The sequence below is a fragment of the Castor canadensis genome, chromosome 18 (genome assembly GCF_047511655.1).
Source record: "Castor canadensis chromosome 18, mCasCan1.hap1v2, whole genome shotgun sequence".
In the NCBI taxonomy this organism is placed as follows: domain Eukaryota; kingdom Metazoa; phylum Chordata; class Mammalia; order Rodentia; family Castoridae; genus Castor; species Castor canadensis.
In genome coordinates this window covers 11,874,360-11,899,150 of record NC_133403.1, presented here as the reverse complement: position 1 = coordinate 11,899,150, position 24,791 = coordinate 11,874,360, and the positions used below count along the sequence as shown (strand labels likewise).

At 44.1% G+C, this 24,791-nt stretch overlaps 1 long non-coding RNA gene and 1 pseudogene across 2 annotated transcripts; one reads left to right on the top strand and one right to left on the bottom strand.

Annotated features, from left to right (window-relative positions):
- The first annotated feature begins 4,579 nt into the window (after nt 1-4,579).
- On the top strand, nt 4,580-24,528 carry LOC109678334 (uncharacterized). 2 transcript variants are annotated; one of them, XR_012443588.1, is made up of 4 exons: nt 4,580-5,034; nt 19,715-19,796; nt 20,782-21,155; nt 24,103-24,528. It is a non-coding gene; the product is annotated as an uncharacterized lncRNA (long non-coding RNA). The 2 variants fall into 2 exon arrangements; XR_002211677.2 differs by having other exon boundaries at nt 4,581-5,034; nt 20,782-24,528.
- Nucleotides 18,130-19,158, bottom strand: LOC109678332 (charged multivesicular body protein 3 pseudogene; annotated as a pseudogene).
- Nucleotides 24,529-24,791: the final 263 nt, after the last annotated feature.

The window sequence follows — 24,791 nt, the reverse complement described above, 5'->3', positions numbered from 1 at the left end:
CATTTACCTATTGGTTTGTATTCTCTTTGAACTCATTTAGGTGTTTATACTTGTCCTCTTTAATCTCTTTTTCATTCTTATCATCATTGTTTAGTTCATTATTGGAGGTTTCATCCATTTTACAATTGTTCCAGTCCTTTGTTGTTGAATTGTTGACTTTTGAAGGAGCCTTGTTGCCTTGTTTTTTTTTTTAATGTTACATATATTTCTATGTTGGGATTTACACATCTGAGGGCAAGTTTTTGGTTGAATGGTTTAATCTCCTGTACCGTTTCAGTTGAAATGTTCACAGTGTTTAAGCAAGAATGAGTAGAGGCCAGATTGTGGTGCATTTTCTCATCACTGGACTGGGGTTGTGGCTCAGTAGTCAAACATTCACCCACAGTACTTAAGACACTGGGTCCAGTCCACTACTCCACAGGGAGAAAAAGACAGGATTTTCTCTGGACTGTCATGGTTTGGTTTCCAAGTCAGAGACTGCCTTGGTTTACTCTACTTTTGCTGATTCTCTCCATGGTCATGACACTTAGGACCATGCTACAATTTCCAAGATGCAGCTGTAGCCCCTAGAAGGACTGTGCTGATCCTCAAGACTCTATTTTTTGACCCACAGGGATTTTCTATGATGCAGTTGGTGTGTTCCTGTTGATTAGAAGTTCTGTGCTGTGGAACTAGCAAGGCTGGACCAGGGATCTCAGCCAGTGCATTTTTTCTCCCCAAGCTCCTGCCTGGTCACCTTGAGACTCCATGCTCCATTTGCATCCACTAGGCCCATGGTTCTGTGCCCAGCAGCCCCTCTAGCGTGATTATGAGATGCTGGTGCAATCAAATCTATTGTGCCGCATGATCTTCTGAAGAGTGTTTGGTCTAAGAATCTAATTCAATATGGGGATAGGTAGAAAACCCAAAACATGAAAGCATTTGATGTCTACACTCCACAGGAACTAATACAGAAACCTGAAAGCAACAGAGATCAACATGAGAAGGGGATCAGGAACCAGTGTAAAGATCAGTCAGAGATGAATCAACCTGGGTTGTAATACATTTGTACATGAAAGCAATGCTAGGAATCTCTCTGTATAGCTGTCCTTATCTCAACTAGCAAAAACGCTATGTCTTTCTTATTATTGCTTATTTCTACTCTTCAACAGAACTGTAAAAAAGTGCAGAACAGGTTCTTCCTGGAAGCAAGGGGGAAGAGGGAGGGGGCAGGGTGCAGGAAGGAGAAATGACCCAAACAATGTATGCACATGTGAATAAATGAATAAAAAAAGAAGAATCTAATTCAAGTATTTGTTATAGTGAAAATGCTTAATCAAAACATCAGAAATGTAGATACACAGCCCAGCCCTTGTATATTCCCTCCTTCCTTCATCCCCACACATTTCCCGTGGATCTTCAACCTCTTTTTGCTGAAGAGCTCAAGCACTTTCTGGCTTCCCCAGCTGCTGATGTCTGCTTCCCCCTACTGGACTCTCTCCTTAGGGTGGGGCTCCAGAGATGGTTGGGGAGTTTGAAGTTAAAGAACTAAAGCAATTCCATATCCCACCCTTTTGTTCCAGGTGGCTCCACCCTATGTCCAAAAGGTTTGGTCATTCCTTGTCTCTAGGTGATACTGGTCAACTGGTCAAGTCCCAGAACACAGTCTTTATACCAAATTGCTTTGAAAGAAGACAAGAAATTCCCCCTCTTTGTACCTCTAACTCGCCAGTAAAAGGAACTAGAGTGCTTGCTGCCAGGTCGGGAAGTCTGTGACATCTACAGAGAAAGCAGGAGTCATCCCCATTTCCCGGAGAGAGATGAAGTGGGGAAAGCCCCCAGGATTACCAGAAGAGCCTGTCTTTGGGGTTCTTGATGTCTTCTCCAAGGAGGCTTCGGATCTGCATGCAGATCTAGCCCCTGAGCATTCAGAGAGACTCAGAAATTTTGTCATGTCTCCAGACTGTAACATTGTCATCCTGTGCTTAGGTCACCCCAGACCGACTTCCTACCATGGGAACATCAAGACAAGATGAGGAGGATCCATGGCTTGAATTTGAGGACAGTGGAGAGCAGGAAACTGGAGATACCTGGGCTTGGGAAAGAGGAGTGCACTGGGGCCATGGGCAGAGTCTCTGGGTATTGTGGGTGAGGAATGGGCAGGGACTGGCAAGCAGTAAGCCAGTGGTGTCTCTCTGACAGGGAAGGACAGGAGCTCCTGGACAAGACTCAATCCTTGGCCTTGGAGAGGGGCTCTGGGATCTAGGGTCATTGAGCAAAGGGTCAGCTGGACCCAGAACTCTCTGCACAAGACTGAATCCAGCCCTCAGCATATCTCAATCTGAATGCACAACACCTGGCAGCCAGAACTGCAACTGCACCAGCTGAGGTGGTACCTCCCATTCCTCAGGCATCTCCAGGATACAGCCAGACCCAGATTTCTGACTGTAGCCATCCTAGGAGGATGTGGTTTGTGGTCTGTGATCAGACATATACCCAAGGGTCATGGCAGGTGCAGAAGCCAGGTCAGGAGTGGGAGTGGAAGACAGAGCAACTGGGGGTGGTACATTTAGGGAGAGCCCCTTCTTTTCCCCTGGTACCTTGGGCCGTCCCTGGGTAAAATCAGTGCTTCTAGGATCTGGGTACTAGGAGAGTCACACCCATATATGGTGCTAGAGGGTTAAGACCTCCCAGATCTTGGCTTCCTCCGGTCTCCAGGATGTGAGGAGCCCACTTTCAGAAGCAGAGAAGACCCCAGCTGAAAGAAGCTGGCCTAAATCAGGAGATTCCAAGGATGCCCTGGCACCTGTTAGGGTGTCCATGCCCCTCAGTTGTTCAATGTTTTGCTTATCTACAAGGTCAAAGATGTTCAGGGTTTGCTAGTATAACCTAGCCCTCAACACAGGCATGGTCCTCAGACACTGCCTGAGCAATGCTATGGAATGTAAACACCCAACCTGGACATCCTTGAAAGCGGATCCAATGAGTCGTGAAACTATTAACTTGTGATCACCATTCTTAACTTCCTCCCTTCCTTCTCTTCATGATCAATATTATTAACAACTGTGAAGAGTCTGAGACTTTACCCAACTCACTGGTTACAATGTAAGCCTAACTGGGTTCCCTGGATGTGACAGAAAACACAGACTTCTGAGTCAGACACCAAGAACATTTTACCTGTTCAGCAGTAGCAGTTGCCAGAGCATCAGCATTTTTTGTACCAATTCCATGATGTCATGCAAGGAGGTGCATGGGACATCTGCATACCTGAGCTTGGGGACCTCAAATATTTTATACTGGACAGTAAGGATCCCTGAGGTATCTCTGAGATACTCAGATTCTATCTCAGACTTTTGCATGGTAAGCTATCAATGACTTCAAAAAGGACAGGAGTGGAGAGAGATAAGGGAGCCCAAATGCTACCAGTGGACAAATGAGGTAGAAGAAAGTTTTAGTCAACCAGTTTCGGACTCAGCTTGGTTTTAATTGAGCAGCTACTATGCACTGGCTCTGAGATTTGAGTTTCCCAGTACCAAGCAGTGTAACCTCACCTGGGGTTATGACTGCCTTTAGAGTACAACCCCACCCCTGCCTCCTTTTGGCCCTATGGCATCACAAAGTTAGGGAATCTGCCCAAGTATCAATTTCCTCAGCTTCAAATTGGGGAGAGGAAGTAATTTCAGCCCCCAGAATAAACCTTATAAAATACACAGCCAGGCCTAAGCATCACTGTTACCACGAGTTATGTATTTTTATTCCTGGGCTTTAAAACAGACCTCAACTCAAAACATGTGCTCAACCCGCTCCTCCTCCACCCCTGCCTATGGCAACTCAAACCTTGGCTCACTAAAGAACTGGGCATAAACTATTTGGTGAACATGGGACTTGAAATACAGGAGACAAACTCACTCCTAGATTCTAGTTGACTTTGCACCCCTCTCCTGGCAAAACCTTGGACCCCGTATTCATCTTCTCTGGGCTTTAGTTTTCTTACCTGTGAAACAAACTCTCTTTCCCCAAGAGCACCCCAACAGTTTAAGCCCAAAGTAAAAAGGAAGCGAAAAACAGAACAGGCATTCATTGAATACCTACTGGGAGCTTAGCAAGCATGTGGTCTCATTAATCCTCATAAACTCCCTGCTGTAGAAGATTCCTCTCCACATTCCACAGACAAAAAGAAAATTGAGGCCCAGATGACCTGTGTTTGTATACAATCAATATTCAGGATCTCACCACTCCTACTTGTCCACAGGATACAGAATCATCACTCCCTGCTGACACCTTGCCTGGTCAGGAAAATGCTAGCCAGGTGATAGCTATGCTTGGCCAAACCAGCCAAGGAAGGGCTCATCCCAGATGACCAGAGTTCAGAGTGCAAGGGCCCAGCTTGGGGACTAATCAGAAAGCCTCAACCCTTCACCACCCCCCTAAAAGCAAGCCCTTAGTGATTCTTGTTCTACCAGGACTCTTGACCTGTCCAGGGCCCTGTGAGCCCCTCCACAGACCCAGAGCTCCCTTGCAGAACTGGAGAATGTGGGTGGGTAGGTCTAGTGTGCTCCACCCAGGAACTGAGGGGTGGGGCCAGACAGCCGGCTGCCCTGTAAAGCAGTTGAACCCTGGATCCCAATCACAGCAGAACAGTTGGCAGATGTCTTTGGGGAACACCCCAGGAGTATTAGCCATGAGCCCCCCAAGGAGCCATCTGAAGACAGGAACCAGAACCAATGTCAGGTGAGGGTGGAGCCATAGGCCACATGGGTTCCTGTGCACTGGGGCTTTCACCACCAGCCAGAGGACCAGGGGCACCTTTCCTATAAGTCCACTCATGGGTCAGGCCAGAGATGCCTTTGACCCTGATGGCAGATGAAACCTACAGTGGGACAGATAAGTCATGAAGCTCCCAGTGTTCTAGTCCCAAGCACTGCTGGCTCCTGCTGCTGGGTGTGGATGAGGGGCCCCAGAAGTGCTTCCCTTATGGCAGCAACTCAGAGCAAGACCCTGATCCAAAGCGTGGCCAGAAAGCAACTTCTCCACTCTCCAAAGCCTCTGATGCAGGTAAGTGGTATGGAATAGGAATGGGATACAATGAGGTGTGAGAGGATCAACCTAAGAGAAGGGAACTTGGCAAACACTCAAAGTGTTGACATTTTGTTCAACGTGAATTGCTTTCCATTTTTAAAATTTAGTACAATATTAGAATAGTATTCACCTTGGTTTATGAGGTTTTTTGCACCAACACTAGTGCCTCATTGGCTTTACATTTGTCCTCTGGGTGAGGCAGAAACCAGGGACAAGCAGTACATAGGTACAGTAAGTAATGCCCTCCTCCTCTTCGGTCTTTTCCTTCTCCTATTCCTTCTCCTCATCTGGGCTATGTCTGCCCTTCTCTTTGCTGATCAGGGGCCATATCAGATTGTGGCTTCTGCTAATATTGCTGAGGAGTCTTCCCTTCCCTGGCTACATACTCCCTAGGACAGGATGCAGAAGTGCTGGAGATTGAACCTAGCACTGAACTACACTACCCAGCCCTGACCTGCCTTTGAAATAGGAGGACAAGACATACTGAAAGGAGAATGAGGGCTTGTGTTGGTCTGTAAGACGCATACTCAGTGACTTGTTCATAAATATGTTCTGAGATCCAGGCCTCGGGATGGACCCGAACAAAGGAGACCAGTCCAATTATTGGGACAGACCCATAACCTTTGGGGATGTTCCCTCTGTGGGCAGATGAACAAGCTGGTTTCACAGATCATAGAGGGGCACTGGCTCTTGTTGAGGGTGTCCTGCCAGGCAAAACAGTGCAGAAAAGGGAACTCCTGGTGCCAGTGATAGCAGGGAGATCCTGGGCAGGACTTGTAGACTGTGATGACCTTCTGGGCCTAGCTTTTGTCCTGAAGTCCAAGACGAGGCATTGGAAAGATTTAAATAGGAAGCTATGAGGGTTGGATTTGTGTTTTAGAAAACTCAGCTCCAGATGGGAGACTGGTGAGAGACCAGATTCAAGGATAGGAGGTAGAGACCTAGAAGGATGACAGCCTTCAGGAAGTGGTAAGCCTGGAGTGCAGCAGAGGGTAGGAATGGAGAGGAGGCCCAAGTATGCATGGCAACCAGGTGCCAAGATTCCTATGAAGATGGTGAGTGGACTTAAAGGAAGGATAGCAGAGAACTGATCTGGGAAGAGTGGGCACTTTCATGGACTATCTAGGCATTTAAATGTAAAACCACTTTAGTAAGAATCAATGAGAAGAAATTTTGTTGCCAGGCGCCGGTAGCTCAAGCCTGTAATCCTAGCTACTCCCGAGGCAGAGATCAGGAGGATGGCAGTTCGAAGCCAGTCCAGGCAAATAGTTCTGTGAGACCCTATCTAGAAAAACCCTTCACAAAAATAGAGCTGGTGGAATGGCTCAAGGTGAAGGCCCTGAGTTCAAGCTTCAGTCCCACAAAAAAAATTGTTTATCTCAATTGTGTAATTCCACTTCTAGGAATTTACCCTAAAGTGGTAACAAAACAATCAAATCTGTAAACAAATGTTTACAAACCAGGATGGTTAGCGCACAATTATTAATGATGAGGGGAAATGGAACTAACCTGAATACCATGGGAAGGGTGTGACAAAGCACAGGACAGCACATCCATCATGAGGAATGTCACACAAAACTTTAAAATTATGTTTTCCAAACCCAGAATCTGGCATAAACTTAATACTGAATAAAGGTTTATTATTATCTTTACCATGATAAAATAGATTTCAGTTTCATGGAAAAAAATTTAAAGCACCTCTAGTAGTATGGGAAAATCTATTGAAAAATGAGATGGTAAAGCAAGGCGGGGTATGGGGGAGAGGGAGGGGACGGGGGGACAGTGGGGAGAAATGGCCCAAACAATGTATGCACATGTGAATAAATGAATAATAAAAAATGGGATGATAATATGCAGAATATCCCAATGGCGTTCTTAATGTATGTGTGCACTTTCAGAAGCCTGTAAGAAAATTTAGGAAATTTTTTATGTTGCGTCTCCAGCTGCTTGGATTTCACTTAATTTTAATTTTGGCTTTATAAAGTTTTCTGGTTTTAAGTTTTTACAAGAGGAGATATTTCATTTTAACTTTAAATACAAAAGTAATGCATATTTTTATAATATATGTACACATACTTTTTGTAAATATATTAAATATATATTATAATATTATGAACACAAGTATATAAATAACAAGTAAATGTCTCCTTTTACCATTCCCTACATCTTCTCCTCCAAACCTGTTCCCCAGAGATGGCTATTGTCATGGTGGTCTATAACCTCCAGACTTCTATGTATTTTCCTGAAAACATACACACAAATTGGTGATGAGATTTTTTTTTAAAGTCATACTCTTAATATTGCCCTGCAACTAACTTTTAAAATAATCTGTTACTCACATTTTCTAGATTAGTCATCTGAATCTATCATATTCTCCCAAATGAATATTTAGTTTGAATGAACTGGAGTACCTATGGACATTTAGATTGTTTCTGCTAAAAAAAATAAAACTTATGCTGCAACCGAAATCCCTGTGTGTATGCATGTGTGTGGGGGGGGTGGGGGAGTAGAGCATTCTTGTGTGTCTCCATAGGATAAATTTCTAAAAGTGGAATTGAATTTCTGAAGTAGAGAGGATTTAGTTTTGAAATTTTGTGGGTAGTTTTCAACAATGCTTCCAAAAGGCAAGTAAACTTACACTCACTGCTGTGAATGACGGTGTTTTTTCTCCTGCTTCCTTTCCAATATGTGATATTGCTGATCTTTTTTTCCCATGTGTTGAGCAAACAATATAATGTGCTTATCATTTTATTGTTTGTTTGATCACTGGTGAAATTTTTTTCCTTTCAAATTTTTATTGGCTGATTTTATTTCTTCTATAAATTAATGGGTCATCTTGATGCCTGCTTTTCCATTTGGTCATTGTATCTATGTCTATAAAAATTCTCAACCTACTTGGGATAGTAACCATGGTTTAGTATATATGTTAGGATTATTTTCCCCATTCAATTTTGTGCCTTTTGTTTGTAGAGTATTTCAACACTAATAGAGTGCTAATTTTTATGTGTTTGTTTCAACATTTTCTTTATGGTTTCTGTGATTTGCACCATGTGTAGGAAGGTCGTTTTTACTTTAATATTATAAACTGTTCTTCTATTTTACTCTTCTTTCATTGTTTGGTGTTTGGATAATTTTTGGTTTTGCATTTTTTAAGCTTTATCTTGTGTGTGTGTAGGGATGTGTATTTTCCAAATGGAAATCTAGTCATCACACATGTTGGATATAAATGCTACTTTTATCAGATGTTAAACCATTGACTTATCACATTCTGTTCATGGTTCTGTCGATCCATTGATCTACTCTTGCATTATTATAACTGGTTTTAATTATTATAGGCTTATACTATGTTTTGTAGTCCAGTAGGGAAATAAAACATCATTACTTCTGTTTTTCAAAATATGCCTGTTCTCCATCACTCTTACTGTTGAACTTTACAACCAGTTCACTAATTCTCAAAACTCATTCTATCAGTGTTGTAATATCATGGAGTACATGATCAATTTGAAAAGAACTGATAAATATATATATATAAAGTGCTCCACATTTTCATTCAGAACATGACATATTCTCCATTTACTTTCTTTTATGTCAGCTAGTCAAGTAGTTTTATATTTATTCATGCAAACCTTGGACATTTCATGTTTCTTATTACTATGGAGTTGTAATTTTACTGAAGTTGTAAATTTTCTACCAATTTCATATCATAAACAATCACTGCTTATGTAACAGAGAAACCTATTTGCTTTTGGATGTTGCTCTTACATTCAACCATTTTAATTCTGGTATGAGTTCTTATGATTCTTCATGTGATTTTTTTGAGTTGGTTTGTTTGTTTGATTTTTAGTAGATACTTGCATTTAAGAACTTTATCTTTTTTCCTGGTGCTTAAATCTCTTTTTTTCTTTTTAATATACTTCCTTTGTCTACAATCTGTACAATATCTGTTAAATAATGAAAATATGAGTGTGGCTTTGTTTCTGATTTGCCTTTAAGTATGAATGTTGTTAGAAGTTTTGGAAGATACTCCTTAATGGAGTAAGGAAGTTGCTTTCAATAGCACAATTCTGAATATTTGTTTACTTTATTCAGAAATAAAAGTTTTATCATTATGTTAAATTCTGTTACAAAAATTTATGTGTATGTCTTTAATACAATGATTGTTGAATAGTAAGGCTACTGAGGTTTAAAAAAATGCTGGCCCCAATGCAATGAGTAATGTTCCAACATAAATAAACTATCTTGGGAGATAAAATCAGATTATGCAAAGCCTTAGGATTCTTGTCATCATAAACTTGTAGAACATCACTTGAGTGTTTTTTTTCTTTTTCTTTTGAGTATTTTAATGAAGTGTTGCACTGTGGTAATATATCTAGGAAACAGAGAGTAATTCAATGAGGGGAAAATATTTCAAAAGTCCAAACCCTGGCTTAGAGAGAAATTGCTGAATTGAGGATGCTGCAGAAGATAAACCCTTTTAGGAAAATGGGTTTAGTTGGGGCCTGTTCAGTTTGGGATGCCTGTAAGACATTCAGGCAGAAGCAGAATATATATGAAACTGGAGCCAAAAACAGAGGTCAGGGCTAGAAATAGAGATCTGGGATCCCTGGGCAGTCATGGAAGTACACAGTGAGGGTCAAAAGCAGAAAGAGTACAAGGAGGAAGTGTCCAAGGATATGGTCTGAGAGTCCCAGGTATGCATGACCTAAGGGGAAAGGAAGCTAAGGGATCAGGAAAGTAGGCAGTCTCAGACACCCAGGGGAGAAGGAAGACCAGAAAGATCAACATTTTGCAGAGATATAGGGTACAGGGGGGGAACTGAAGAATTAACTGAGTGAGTGCCTCTTTGGCTTTGACCTGAAAAGTTTCAGAGAAATATATGGGTGAGAGCCAGAGGAGACCTACCATATCCCAATATGCAAAATAGTGCCTGGCATAGATGTGTGCTTGGTGGTCATTGTTCGATGGATGGATAAATAGCTGGAAAGAGTAGTATGAGAGATAAGACTTCATGAATGAGGTAGAACTGAGCTGCATCTCAATGGACAGAAATTCTCTGTGTGAAACACATTAATCCAGGGATGACATAGAGTTCCTAAGTTCAGGGAAGAAGATGGCCTGTCTGGACTATGGGAACTTTTGTAGAGGAGCCTCAGAGCCCCTAAAATAAGTCCGGGAAAGGCTCACAACTCTGCTGCACCACTGACACCCAAAAGGATGTGTTATTCAGGGGCTTGCTTAGTATCTACTATGCCTAGTATTGCCGTCAGCACTGAGAGTCCCAGATATGTGGGTCAGCACACATGGTATAGCTCCAAGGCCATGGACAGTGCCTGACTGGATCTGGGGTCAAAAGTATGGGGAGAGGAATTCTAGCCACCCACCTTTCCTGGGATGAGGACATAGTCCACCTGTAACACCACGCCAGCTCAGCCACCAGAGAGGCAGGCTCCAGGTGCTGACCCCACTGGGTTTGATCTCAGCCTAATCACTGTGGTATGTCTTTGGCACTGGGACCAAGATTGCCATCCTAAGTAAGTGAAAATTCAAGGCTGCTCCACCCCACTGCTGTGTTTGGAATGTCTATTCTCATTCTATTTTCTCTCTCTCTCTCTCTCTCTCTCTCTCTCTCTCTCTCTCTCTCTCTCTCTCTCTCTCTCTCTTTCTATCTCTCTCTCCCTCAGCTTCTGCCCCTTTGCCACTTACCAATCCCAACCTTAAATACTAAGCCCTTAGCTTTCTCTGTGGGGCCTTGGGGAGATGGGCAGTCTTGGCATAACTGGCATAAAGGGTCATACAGTAGGAGCAACCATCTTCAAATTTAACCAACAACCAGACACACATCATCCCCAGGGACCTGGGCTAAGGGTCAGCCAAAGACAGGGGCTTCATCCCACTTAAGCAGATGACAGTGGGGGCCTCAGGCATGATCTAAGAAGGGGCACTAGGACTTAGAGAAAGTCCATGGGCTCCCACCATCTGAACTGAAGGCCAGATGACTGTCCAGGCTGAGAAGGCCACACAAGAGGCACAGGGACATGGTTGGGGCTGTGGCCTCAGCCTCCAGGGACTCAAAAGGATATCCTAAGTAGAGACCAACAGAAGCAGAGAAAGGGATCTGGCTCACTCTAGGATGCAGCTCTCTAATCCTCTGCTGGGCCATGAGAACACAGAGATGCAGAGAGATGGCTCAGACTGGGTAAAGTGACCAAAGCCTGGCTGACCCTCCCATAATGGCACTGAGAAGGAATACAGACTCCTTTGTCCCTGGAACCCCTTTAACCCTGGATCTCTGTGTCTCACTTATCCATAGATTAATGTCCCACACTCTACACAGGGCACATTAGACTCAGGAGATGAAGAATGAAGGAACAAATGGGGTGTTCAGTAAAGTTATCTGGATGCCAGGTAAAATCAGGACTCTGGAGGGATGAGGTGTAGCTGGGCTAGGTTAGATGCTCAGGAGATCAGGGCCAGATTCAAAACCCAGACCATGGATACCAGTGTAAATTGATCACAGCCATGCCTAGTGACAATGGGAAAACTGAAGCTGTAAGCAGAGAGACTAGGCCAGGTGACATGGAGTGGTGACTTGGGAAGGGATTCTAGGAAGTTGCAGGTTTATCTGCTCTTTACAGGGATGAAGTGGACAGATGGGAAAAAGGAACGAAAGGAGTACCCAGGTGGACAAAAGGGTCAAAAAATTAACTGTCACTGAGATGTTGAGAGGTTTCCAACACCTTAGTTCTCTAAACCTACTCCTCTATCTACACAGGCCAGTTTAAGTCTGCCCCATCAGTAACTCTGTTTCCACCTCGTCTGAGGAACTCTAAACCAACAAGGTCACACTGGTCTGTATGATGAATAATTTTTACCTGGGAGTCGTGACAGTGGCCTGAAAGCCAGATATCACCCCTGTCACCAAGGGTGTGGAGACTTCCAGGCCTGCCATACAGAATGACAACAAGTACATAGCCAGAAGCTACCTGTCTTTGACATCAGATAAGTAGAATTCTGGCAAGACATATAACTGTCATGTCACACATGAAGGGAGCACCTAAGGAGAAGAGTGTGTCCTTTTCAAAATATACTTAGGTCCCCAAACCTCAACCCACCCTTGGGGACCAACAGCTGAAAAACCCCAGGGAAGGATCTTCTCTCCTACCCCTAGACATCTCAGCACTTCTCTCTGAACCCATAAATTCTCAATAAAATGTCCATTCTCAACCAGAAATGTTGTTATATTTCATTTATTCTTATCTCATATTTAATTTGCAATGGTCTCAGAGTTCTCAGCGGGAAGTGGGGGGAGTCCTGACACCCAGTGGGAAATGGGCTCCATTTGGAACATCCCCAGGTAATCACCTCAAGGGTCTTTCTTACCCAGACAATGCTTTCTCCAATTCTCCACTCTATCCTTAGAAATTCATACCAGGCACTTATGCACTCCTTCATTCTAATCACCTCAATAAAGATATAATCATGTATGATCCAGTATTTTAAATTTGTCATTCATCTCTGTTCAGGACTCTAGGGACTATCATCCACATCAGGAAGTTGTCCTGAAGATTTGCCCTTGAATAAAGTTCTTGCCCACCTGAAAAGGGAAAGGGACCCAGGGCAAGAGTAGCTGGCCATAGTGGAGAATTAGAGGAAAAATGAATGAGATCCCAGGAGCCCTGCCTCAGCCTCAGGATAGAGGCAGTAAGGAGACTCATCTGAAGCTATGGTTTTAGCTAGAAAAGAGGTTGAACTTTCCTCTCCTGTAAGAGTCCAACCAGGAAAATCATTACCACGTAGAGGGTCTGAAGTTTGCAATCACCAAGAAGATTCAGAAAGTGGAAACTAAACATGCATTTCTCAGACTTTCACAGTACATGTTAGTTATATATAAAGACACTGAAAAAGTCCCACAATGGGGGGAACAGTTAATAAGAAACCCACAAATTCCCACATCTTGGTTCTTATCTTCACCTTTGGGAGTGCTATAATACTCAGATGGACACCAGAGTTTCTTGGAACTTGCTAGGAGAACATATGCTGAAGTTGAGACACACAGGGGTGATCACTGTACGATCATATGAATGTGGAGTCAGGGTCAGGCTCAAGGTTGACAATAGCAAGAGGCTAAGATGTTAACCATAAAAGGCTAAGAGCACAAGTTTTAGGCTCTACGATGCAAGTGTTTTATGACTGGTTTATGGCTGGAGCCTGGAAAAAGTCAGTCTGCATAAGGGAACAACATGGACGAAACTGGACAAATGAGAGATGGCACCTATTGAGTGGGTGATGGAATCTGTATCAGAGTCAAATTAAGGACTAGAGTTGGGGCTGGGTCAGGATAGATCAGGGCAGAGTAAGCATGTCAAGAGGGAATATAGGAAAAGTCCATCTTTCAGAGACACTCAGTACCCCCAGGCCCTCTATCCAACCAGGCCCCACTCCCTCCCTCATGTGGCTCAGGCCCCATGTTCTCCTGTATCCTAATGTCAGAGACACACTCACTGCCAGGGACAGTAGTATAGGTGGCCTCCTACATGTATAGACCCTCAGGCCTCTCTATCAAGCCTCTGTTCCAGGGGCTCAGAGGCCAGCCTCTTTGTGTCTCTAGCTCAGCAAGAATATGGCAGCTGTCTTCACTAGAGCAGTTATATAGCCAGGCTAAGTCAAGGATGGAACCTACAAATATAGGGAGCTCTGCAGTCACAATGGGGCATAGAAAGGGGTCCCATTAGAGGTTTAACACAGCCACTCCTGTCCTAGACCCATGCCTCTGAATTAGAAGGCACCTCAGAAATTCTAATGTCCCCTGTCCAATGCCATTTCGTGGATGTGTAGCTGAGATCACACAGGTGTATATCAATGGCCTAGGTGGATAGAGTTCTAGAGTCCATCCCATCACTAGTTGCTGCCCTAAGAATAGGCTCCTCTCCATTTTGTTATGTTTTATACTGGAGATTTTCAACACAAAATGAGACAGAGGAATAAAAATGACTCCATGGCCCATCAACCAGTAATCAAAATAAGACATTTTTGGGTGATTTCAATCCACTCAAAACAAAATAACTCCTTCCTCAAGTAAGTTCTAGACATCTGATATTTTATTTGTAAATATTCCTCTTCAGACCTAAAAAGATGAGGCGGTAACTACAAGATGATTACCATACCAAAACAGAAAATAAAGACAATACCTTAACATTAAAGATAATTAGGGCCTCAGCAAATCCCTCTCAAATATATGAGTTTAATTACTTCGTCATTTTATGATCCTGTTGTTATTTGTGGTTCTTGCTCATTTATTTGTAGGAGGATGACCTTAAGGTACAAATTGTGATTGTTGTGTGTTCACAGCCAGCTAGCTGTCATCTTGCAGAGTTCCTAAATCACTCTCCTTGTTCTTTCCTAGGCAGGAGCTTCAGAAGCTGACCTGCTAGTCCTGGGATGTTCCCAGACCAATGCATCCCAGGAATTAACTGTACTGCCACTGGGGTCTTCTCTCTGCTCCTCCTTTTCCTAAAAAGCGCTTCTTCCACAGAGCAGATGAAAAGATGCAGGTAAATTTTTTTGCAAGGCCATTCCTCAGGACAGGTGGCTACTTCAGAGAAAGGAGACATATGTTAGTAACCTTTGTCACTACGTCCTTATGTCCGCCATGTAAGCATCAGAGCTGCTTCCAGCACAGCTACAGCTGGGGGTCAGGGGAGAGGACCAAGGCAGGGAAGGGTTTTTGTACTAGTCTGTGTCATAGTGTTTGGTGTTCAGCAGAGGGACCAAGCTCTAATTGTCCTAGGTGAATGAATCCTTCCCTTCCTTTATTGCTCTCAGAAGCAAGAGTCTCTGGATTTAAAAAGGAGCAAATTTCAATGTAGAAAGCCTATAGATCTGGCATTTAGTCAGAGGACACTAAACTGACTATAGAAAAAGAAAGCCCAGGTCAGGCAGATAGATCCTGTAGTGAAAAGAGTCTCACTGCATGGAACCCAGGGAACACAGATTCAGGGGAAAACAGACACTTTAGATTAATAACAGCTCTCACCAGAGAAGAGGAAGCATGTCCTAACTGTGCCCTGAGTGGAGTTCCATAGGATTAATAGAGAACTCACAGGAGAGACAGACATGAACAGAAGGCAGAAAGAGACTGGGACAGGAAGGTGAAGGTCAGGTGTCTGTGGGTGGCCAGGGCCCCGGGAGGTCCTAGGAGAGCAAGTGTCCCGGTGCATAAATACTAAGAACATGGTGAGTACTTGGAAGAGTTCCCCATCCTACACTCTGCATCATGAATGCTCACCCCAAATTCTGTAAACAGGAGTCATTCTTCATCCACTGACACCAAGGGCTCTCACAGAGACGACTGGCCTTTGGCCACCCTTCACTTGGACTACCTTGCAGGTCAGTCCAAGACTCCCCCACTCTATCAGCTTGTCCTCACCCTCCTCTGAGGAGCTCCACACCAAGAAGTCCACACTGGTCTGTCTGATAAATTCTACCCAGGTACTAGTGCAGTAATCTGGAAGGCAAATGGCAAGAGTGTAACCCAGGGAATGGAGGGAGCACAGGCATCCAAACAAAGCAACAAGTACATGACCAGTAGCTATCTGTCTTTAATGTCTTATCAGAGGGAGTCTTATTACACTTTAACAAAGGGAACACCATGAAACAGAGTGTGTCCCCTACAGAGTGTTCTTAGGTTCTCAAACATCACCACACCCTCAGGAGCCTGAAGCAGAAGGACCCCAGGGAAAGGGTCTCACCCTCTACCATGGCACTCTGAGCCTTTTCTCAACCTTATAAATTCTGAATAAATACCTTCTTTTTCAATCAGAAAACATGGTCTTTGCTCATTTTGTTTATTCATTTCCCATCCTAAATTTGAAAATCTCCAAACGTAATCACCATCAATTCACCTTAAGAAAAAGGAGCCAGGAAAAGACTCCTGATGCTTTCCTTAGAGATTCTTCTTTCTTGCCCTTACCTCACAGAATATTTCAGAAGGGAATGGTCCTAAGCAAGAACCCAGCCTGAAGGAATTTACCCACCTTTCCTCTGTGCTTCCTTCTGTAGTGTGGACTTGTACACATTTGCCTTCCCAGAGTCGATCTCTATGATTCATGTTTCTTTGTTGCTTTGTTTTTTTGGGGGGGCAGGCAAGGGGCTGTTGTTGGCATTGTTAAGTTTTGTGGGTTTTGTTGGTCTGCTGTCGGTTTTCTCTTTGTGACAGTGTCTTGCTATGTAGCCAAGCCTGGCCTGGAACCCACTATGTTGCCCAGACTAGGTTCTAATTTATGATCCTCCTGCCTCTGTCTCCCAAATGCAATTTGGTACACCACCATGCTAGGCTCAACCTCTCTTTGGATCCTCTGGTTTATAGAACATAGTGTTCCCTCCCTGGAGTCTTCAGCTTTAATGACTAGTATTCTTCCTGAAGGAGCAATCATACACTAGGCCATGCCTTCTCAGTCTCTCTTACTCCACCTTTAAATCTCTGTCCTAGCACCTTAGAAATCCCTCTCTTTCTTCCAGGTATACTCTGCTTCTGATTCCTCAGGCTCATACACATGGCTCATGGAGCACCTCTCTGAAGTACTTCTCACAGGATGCTCACCAACTAGAAACTGACCACGAATCCCAGTTCCTCTCTTGGTGCCCTGGTCTCCACATAGCCCTCTTTCCCAAATATGCTTAAGCCCCTGGGAGACAGGAATTAGTTCTGATCTAAACTGACCCACCACAAGTGCCCCAATGTCTAGGTGTCTTTTGGTTGTCAATAAGACTGTTGAGTTCAAAGTCAGGAGCATAATTCTGGGATTCTGCCATGGGCTTGTGTACAGGCCAACTTACCTTATTTTTGTTTCAATTTTTTGGTGTTATTTGGGTTTGAACTCAGGACCTCACACTTGCTAGACAAGTGTTCTACCCGTTGAACTATGCTCCCAACACCCAACTCATTTTCTTAACATGCTTTGGGACTGAGCTATTACACAAACACACACACTGATGTATGCATATACATACATGTACACATATATCCATAAAGAATCACATACCTTCACACAAATCACACACACTAGATACTCATGCAACAACAACCTTGCTGTGATAAGCATCTCTTGGAAAGGTCAAAAAACAGGAGCTGTAAGTTTTCAGTTCAAGCTATTGACATGGGGTACAGTAATTCTTGTCCTGGCCAAGTGATACAGGGGACAAGAGGAGGTTTTGGAAGGAGACTGCCCAGAAAGGAGCAGGCAGATTTCAGGGGACTAGGATGGGTCTTGATGAGGAGGACACTATCAGGAAGTGCAGGCTGTCAGAAGTGTGTCCAGGTGTTAGCTCTGCAAGTAATTGGTCAGGATAAGTAAATGTATCAAGGCTCTGGTGTCTACATACAGCTCTGAGTATGTTAGTCCAGTGTAGGATACCATGTGAACCCAGGCTGCAGGTGTACTCAAAGCAGGTGAAAATCATGAGTACAGATTAGCTGTTTCACATGCACACAGCTGCGCACAGATGTAAGCATATAAGCCAGAGAAGGCCAAGGGGATAGCAGAGACTGCCACATTTAGAGCTCATGGAATAAAGTCTCACTGCAAATGAGCATAACCTACTACCTAGCCTCCAGGAGCTCCCTTCAGACTATCCTAGCTCAGAAGCAGCATCACACCATGAAGAAGGCAGCTGCCCTACCACCTCTGGAAGCAATTTGAACAATGATCACACACTGCACTTTCAGGACATCCCAACCAACACTGGCTTCTGGGGCTCAGTAACTCCCTGCACCATTTGGGTCATTGCTTGGGAACATGATTCTCCATCCATGCCCCCAGTCCCATCCCCAAATTTTCCCCTGCTACCAATCCTGTGCTGAAATGGGAGCGTCCAGGGCACTCCTCACAAGTCCTAGCTGTACACATAGGTCCCAGCCCCACCATCATCTCTGTCTTGGGAAAAGACCTTTCTTCCTCCTTTTTCTCCTATATATCTTTCTACTCTTTTTCTTTTCTTTTCTTTTTAAGACTTAAGCAGAAATTTATTAAAGTTCACTTTTATAGTGTTTTACACACAAAAAAAGTAGAGTCCTTAATATTCAGGCAATCAACTTTAAGAATAGCTTTATGAGAAATGGATTTCTTTGACCCCCACCCCAAGTAAGATACTTCTGCTGTTTATATTCCTGGAAATGATGCATTTAATAACACCACTTTTAAAGAACAATCCCCTGGAGATCCCAAAACCTCTGCAGAGAATGAAGAGATGCTAGCACAGAACCCTCTCCAAATGCAGTGCCTCACGACAGAGGTGTAGTGCGAGAGATAAATGAAATGGCGGCTCTTCAGAGGTGTGTGTACACCCGGCCAGAGGACCATGGGAAGAGCCTGCAGGCCGAGCTATGCAGCCCTAGCTGCGGAGTGTGGCCAGCCGGGACTGCCTGGCCTCCAGGGCCTCTTCTTCCTCTTCATCTTCTGAAGCAGCCATTGCTCCTACAGGTTCAGTCTCAGGAAGGGCGTCTGTCACTTTACTGGGTGTTTTGCCCAAGGCCCCTGCTATAATTTCAAACAAGATTTTGTCAATTTCCATTTCTGCTTCTTCTTCCATTTCTTCTTGATCATCCATGCTTTTGAAAGTGTCCTCTAACATCTCTTCTATGATCCCAGCCTTCATCATCTCTTTGGACTACTCCCGCATGGTGGCCTGGATTTCTGGGATCTTCATGAGACTCTTGCTTGGCTTTCATCACCTCTGTGCTTTTCTGTAAGGAGCCAGCTGGTTCTTCATCCCCATGAGCATGGAATTCATGTGTGCTTTGGATGCATACAACTTGCTCACAGCCTTCCTTGACCTGATCATCTCCTTGGCCAGGACCACACAGACATCCTTCTGGCCCTTCTTGGCAGCATCCTTCACAGGTCGTTTCACTTTCTCTTCTCCTCTTTGGATATCTCTTATCTGCCTGTCAACAACTCTCATATCCTTTCTTATCTTCAGTGACCATTCATTGACCAGCTCTTTAGGCAGCTTCTCTTGTGTTTTTCCAAAGAGCTCCATGGCGAACTGAACTCCTCTTGCCCCTTCTGGCTTTTTGTTCCCTGCACCCAGTCTACTCTTTTTCTTGACCCTTCTCTTTTTCTTCCTGATTCACCGTGTCCTGTTCCTCGACATGTGAACACCAGCTGAACCAGGAAAATCCCTCTGAGCAGGGCAATGCCAATATCTGGGAACACTGCTTCCACAAAGACACACTCTCCCCAGTCTCATCCATGACTCAGAATGGACAGGTAAAGAAAGCATGACCCAAGGCCTGAGCAGCTTGCATGAAAGCAGGTCTCAGACTGTTTCACTTTCATGTGAGCCTGGTAAATGGTATAAAAACAGTTCGTGTGTGTGTGTGTGTGTGTGTCACTTTGTGCTGTCTTTGGTGGAAGAGCCCAGCTGACTGTCCTCCATAAGTCTCCCTCTTTCTCTCCCCTTTGGGGACCAGGGTGATTTGGGTAGATTTTATCATCCTTCCTATCCTATCATGGGATGAAGTTTTAAACTGTCATTACTGTCTGTAAGGTTCATGTCCCCTCATCTGGTCATTCACCTCTTCCAACTTTTCCCTACTCTCAGGCATCTGCCTGGCCAGAATCAGACAAATCCAATGACCACTTTCTGTTTTCTGCAGGGGCCTCATTCTGACTCCAGGAATCTTATCAAGGGGTCCCTTCACTCTGGACTCTGAGGTGACCGCTTCCTATTCTGCCAAGGTATCTGGTTTCAGAGTCCGTGGGAATAGGGGACTTGGTCTGGGTCTTCAGGAACGTGGTCAGCATTCGGGGGTCAGTTCTCCGTGGTCCCAGTTATGTGAATGCCTTTGATACATGAAAGAAGTGCAAATGATAAGGTAAGGAGGAGAGAGGAAATATTTCCTATGAGAAGATAGACCTACCTGCTGGTTTCCTCTACCTCCCTCAGCCAGGATGACTTGTTTACAATGGTGCACAGTACTTATAGATCCAAACACGGGTACCCCACATCCTACATATGGAGTAGGGACCCCAGAGCAGATGTTTGGGAAAGAAGTCTTGACAGGAACTAATGTCAGGTATCTGTCCAGACAGGAAGATGTGTTAAGAATATTAAATCCCCCGAAAGACCTTCAGATGACAGTGAGAATCCTTAGAAGATTCCAGTTCAGGATCAGCCCTAGTCCAATGGAGGCACTTAATCTACCTAACTCCCTGGAATCCAGCCCCAGGGCTTGACAACCTCACCCCATAATGCAGCAGAGGGGGTCTGGCAATAGGGTGTGGGAAAATTTCTTGGCAAGAAAATAACTCTGGAGAGGGCAAAGAGTATGGAAGTAGTAAATACAGATAGAGATGAAATGAAGATCTAGAGGGCAGAACCTGGCAGGAGATGGCCATATTACAGAGCCCCGGAGGAAAGATGAGGTAACAGGGCATGTACACTCAGCATTGAGGAGAACGATGGAGCGATAGGTAATGAAAGCAAATGAATCATACCAAAGGCTGAGCTCAACGAAGGGTGGGACTCCCCTAAAGTCAGGCTCTTGGGAGTGTTCCATCGGTGAGTGTCCTTTGCCACTCAAGTCTTAACCTCAGTCCAGGAGGGGCATGGAAAAAATTCCCTGCCCTGGATCTTAGGCCTGAACATCACTTAAAGCCTGAGGTCAGAAAACGCATGACACATTCCAGACCTCTGACCTCCATTATTTCTTCTATTCCCCAGATCAGCCCAAGGCTGCCTCCTTGTTCACTCTGTTCCCACCCTCCTCTGAGGAGCTCCAGCTCAACAAGGCCATACTGACCTCTCTGAGGAATGAATTCTCCACAGGTGTAGTGAGGGTGACCTGGAAGGCACATGAAAACCCTATCATCCAGAGCATGGATACCGCTAAGCCCTCCGAACAGAGCAACAAGAAGCACATGGCCTGCAGCTACCTAACTATGACACCTAACCACAGAAAATCTCACTGTAGACTCAGCTTCCAGGTCATGCACAAAGGGAGCACCATGGAGAAGAGTGTGTCCATGGCAGAAGGAACCAGACACCTGAGCTAAGTCCATGATGAAGGATCAGAGGCTGAAATTCTCTGTTCTTTGGTAGGACCATAAGGGAGAGGAATTTCTAGGTGAAAGGTCAACAGCTACCTCCCTTGCAAGGTAGTCCTAGAAATATTGACTGGGGAATTCCTAAGCCTATCAAAATACTAATCAGCTTACTGCAAAATACTAGTCTGCAATAAGAAAACAATTATTATAATACCACTAACAAGTTTACAATCCTATTGAATTTCCCAATCAAATTAGGGACCCTGCATTATTCCCTGAGGACATGGTTGTTCATGGTCACATATGCTAGGATATGAGATGAGGCTAAAGCACACAAATGAAGTCCATGTATGATCTCATATGTATGGAGTGAGAGTGTGTTCATGAATGCTAGCAAAAGTCTAGGATCTGAATCATGATGTATTTTGACAACAGTCAGGCTGCAGCAGTGTGTCTAAGACTGGTTAAGGCTGGAGCATAGTAGTTGTCTAAGAAAAGCTGTTTCAGAGTAAATTCAGGACTAGAATCAGGGACAGGTCACACAAGGGTCATACAGTGAATGTTACCTGAGAACAACAGGAAAGGCATGTGCTCAATTAGTACAAGCTCTAAAAACACTGCCATTCCAGTAGTCCACATCTTCTCAGGTGCGTCCCCATCCTGGTATGCACCTCAGATTGATGTCAGCCACATTCCTGGACACAGGTAAGGTCTGCTTTCAGTGGTCCAAGCCCAGTACAACTCTGGTAGTCCACAGTGCCCAGAACTTGGGGACACTATAGTCTGTAGATCATCAGGGATATGGATGCTGCTCTCAATAAAGCTCCTTCGTGGACCATTCAATACAAAGACACCATATGCAATACCAGGGAGCTTCCTCAGCAATAGGGAAAACAAAAAGAAGACTACCTGGAGCTTGAGCCCAATAACAACAACCCAAAACACAATTCTAAGCTAGAGGAAACATTTGGGAATTGTGTCCTACAATATCTGTCTGACTCCATTTGATGGAGTTGGAATCTGTGACCCAAAGATGTAGTACATAACACTGATCATGTTTTTCTCCATGACCTAAGTGGGTTTAATGCCAAAGTCCAAACCATCCCCAACTACTACTACCAAGAGATAAATCTCCTCAACCTACTGGAGTGTTTATTTTTCCTACTGAGAACTGTGAACACAAAAAATCCGGAGTCAGACAATTTTTAATACTCACATATTTACATTAACCAGCCTTTACTCAGTTCACCCCAGACTGTGATCAAAACAGAAGAATTCCTCCATTACACAGTCAGTTTACTCCAGACATTATATCTTATCTTCTCTAAATGATAAGCTTCCGTCCTTAAAAATCAAGAAGTAAAAAATATCTAGAAATCCTATCAAACCTAAAGCAAAATCAAGGATAATTCCTTCCTATCAGAAAATAGTCAAGTCGTCATCAAATATTCACAAATGTCAGGGAGCCACAGTGTTTTGCAGACTGGTGTTCTTTGGGTATTATTCTTTAGTATGTAGAAGGATAGAATGATGTTTAAAATTGTGATACCAGGTCCATCAAGGTTGCCTCCAGCATGGCTGCAGCTGGGGACTGTGGGAGAGGGACAAGGAAGGGAGGTGTTTTTGCATGAGCCTGTGTCACAATTTTGGGTATTTGGTGTGGGACCAAGATAACTGTTCTAAGTAAGTAAATCCCTCTCCCATCTTCCCTGTTCTCCCCAAGATTTGGGAAATTTTGGGGCTGTTTTTGTTCTTTTTCTGTGTCTTTTCTCTGCCTGGAATCATATTTTTCCCTTGATTTGGACCTTGTGGCAATAAATTCTTCCCTCCCTCTTCAGTCCTTCCTGATTCCCTCAGCTTAGCAATAAAACCTATTCTTCCCTGACTCCAGAGGCACAGAATTGAACCAAATGACCTTTTAAGACTCATCTGTCTGTGATCCTGTCAGTTTGTCTATCTTTCTATCTGGGCTTGTTGGGTTGTCAAAGGAACTCTTCTCTGTCCTCATCCTTTGGGCTTGTGGCTGTTGATGAGCTTTGTGAGAGATTAAACTGAGGCCCCGTTTCTTGGGGAACAGGGACACAAGGCAATGAAGGAACGAAAATGGACAAATTTAGAAGACCCAGAACAATCACTACAGAACCTGGGGAACCACACATTAGAATGTCAAACCAGTTCCCAAGATCTGTTGGACCCAGGATTCAGTATAAGAAAAAGGGAGGAGTTAGAAGAGATTCCTAACCCTCCATAGGTTGCCACAGATAGAGCATGAAGCAAATATAAGAAGAAAGTTGGGAGGGAGATGGGAAGAGAAGGCTCTGAGAGAGAGCAGAAAGGTGATTGAATGACATGATTTGGTTGGGGGGGATTATAAGTCTCTTCAGCATACACTACTCAAGAAAGATGAGTCTCTGAAATCACAGATGATCAGATAGCAATGCAGAAAACCTATAGATCAGGGTTATAGAGAGGGTTCCCCAATCTGATTCTGCTGAAGGAGAGAGTGCAGGCCAGAAAGACCTGGTCCGATAAACAAAGGTACTGAGTCCATGACAGTTGCTTAGCAGAAGCACATTTGATGAAAAGAGATTCCTTGGATTAAAAATTGTGCACCAGTGCAGATGTCTGAATTATCCCCAGAGTGGAGCATTAAAGAACCACAGAAAATTCAGAGGTCATAAAAAATACAGACAGTTTTGACACAATGTCAGGAGATAGAACAAACAAAAGAAAACAAGGATCAGACATGTACTGAAAGGACAAAAACCAGGGAAGTCCTGCAGAAGTGATACACTTTGTTCAGGTACATATATCCTAGTACATGAGGAGTACTTGCAGGAACTCCCCATCCCATGTTTTGGCTTATGGGTGCTCAATAAAGAATGTCTGGAAACAGGGCTCAACCTTAGTTTAAGACCCAAATCCTTCCTCATAAAACAGCTCAAAGTCTCCAAAGGTAGACATCAGGCCTCTGACCTACTTCTGTCCCACACTGCAGGTCAGCTCCTCCCTAAGTCACTCTGTTGGCACATTCCTCTGAGGAGCTCCAGGCCACCAAGGCCACACTGGTATGCCTGATAAATGACTTCTACCTTGGTGCTATGACTGTGCTCTAGAAGGAAGATGGCACTCCAGTCACCCAGACGTGGAGACCACTTAGCCTTCCAAACAGGGCAACAAGTACCTGACACTGACACCAAACCAGTGGACATCTCCCAATAGACACAGCTGCTGGGTCACACATGAAGGGAGCATTATTGAGAAGAGTGTGTCCTCTTCAGAATGTTCCTAGGTCCCAAACCTCACCCTACCCTCAGGGAATGACACTGAAGGTGCCCAGAAGGGGTATCCTCTCATATCCCTGTCCCAATCCATCCCTCTGAACACAATGAATGCTCAATAAATATTGATTATCTGTCAGGACTCCTGCTCTACCTCACTTGTTTTTATTTCATATTTGATTTTCAATCACCTCATGTCCTCCTTGTGGAAAGGGGGGTATCCTGGGAGCCTGTGGAACAAAGAGTGCCACTGTGAACATCCCATGGGTATCACATGTGGAGGGGCTTTTCTCAAGCAATTTCCTTTCAATGATTATCTGTTCTTCTCATGAACCCCAGCATCATATAATTTTGCCCCAAGTGGGCCTCACATTATAATCCTCAGTTATAATCTCCTTTATAAAGA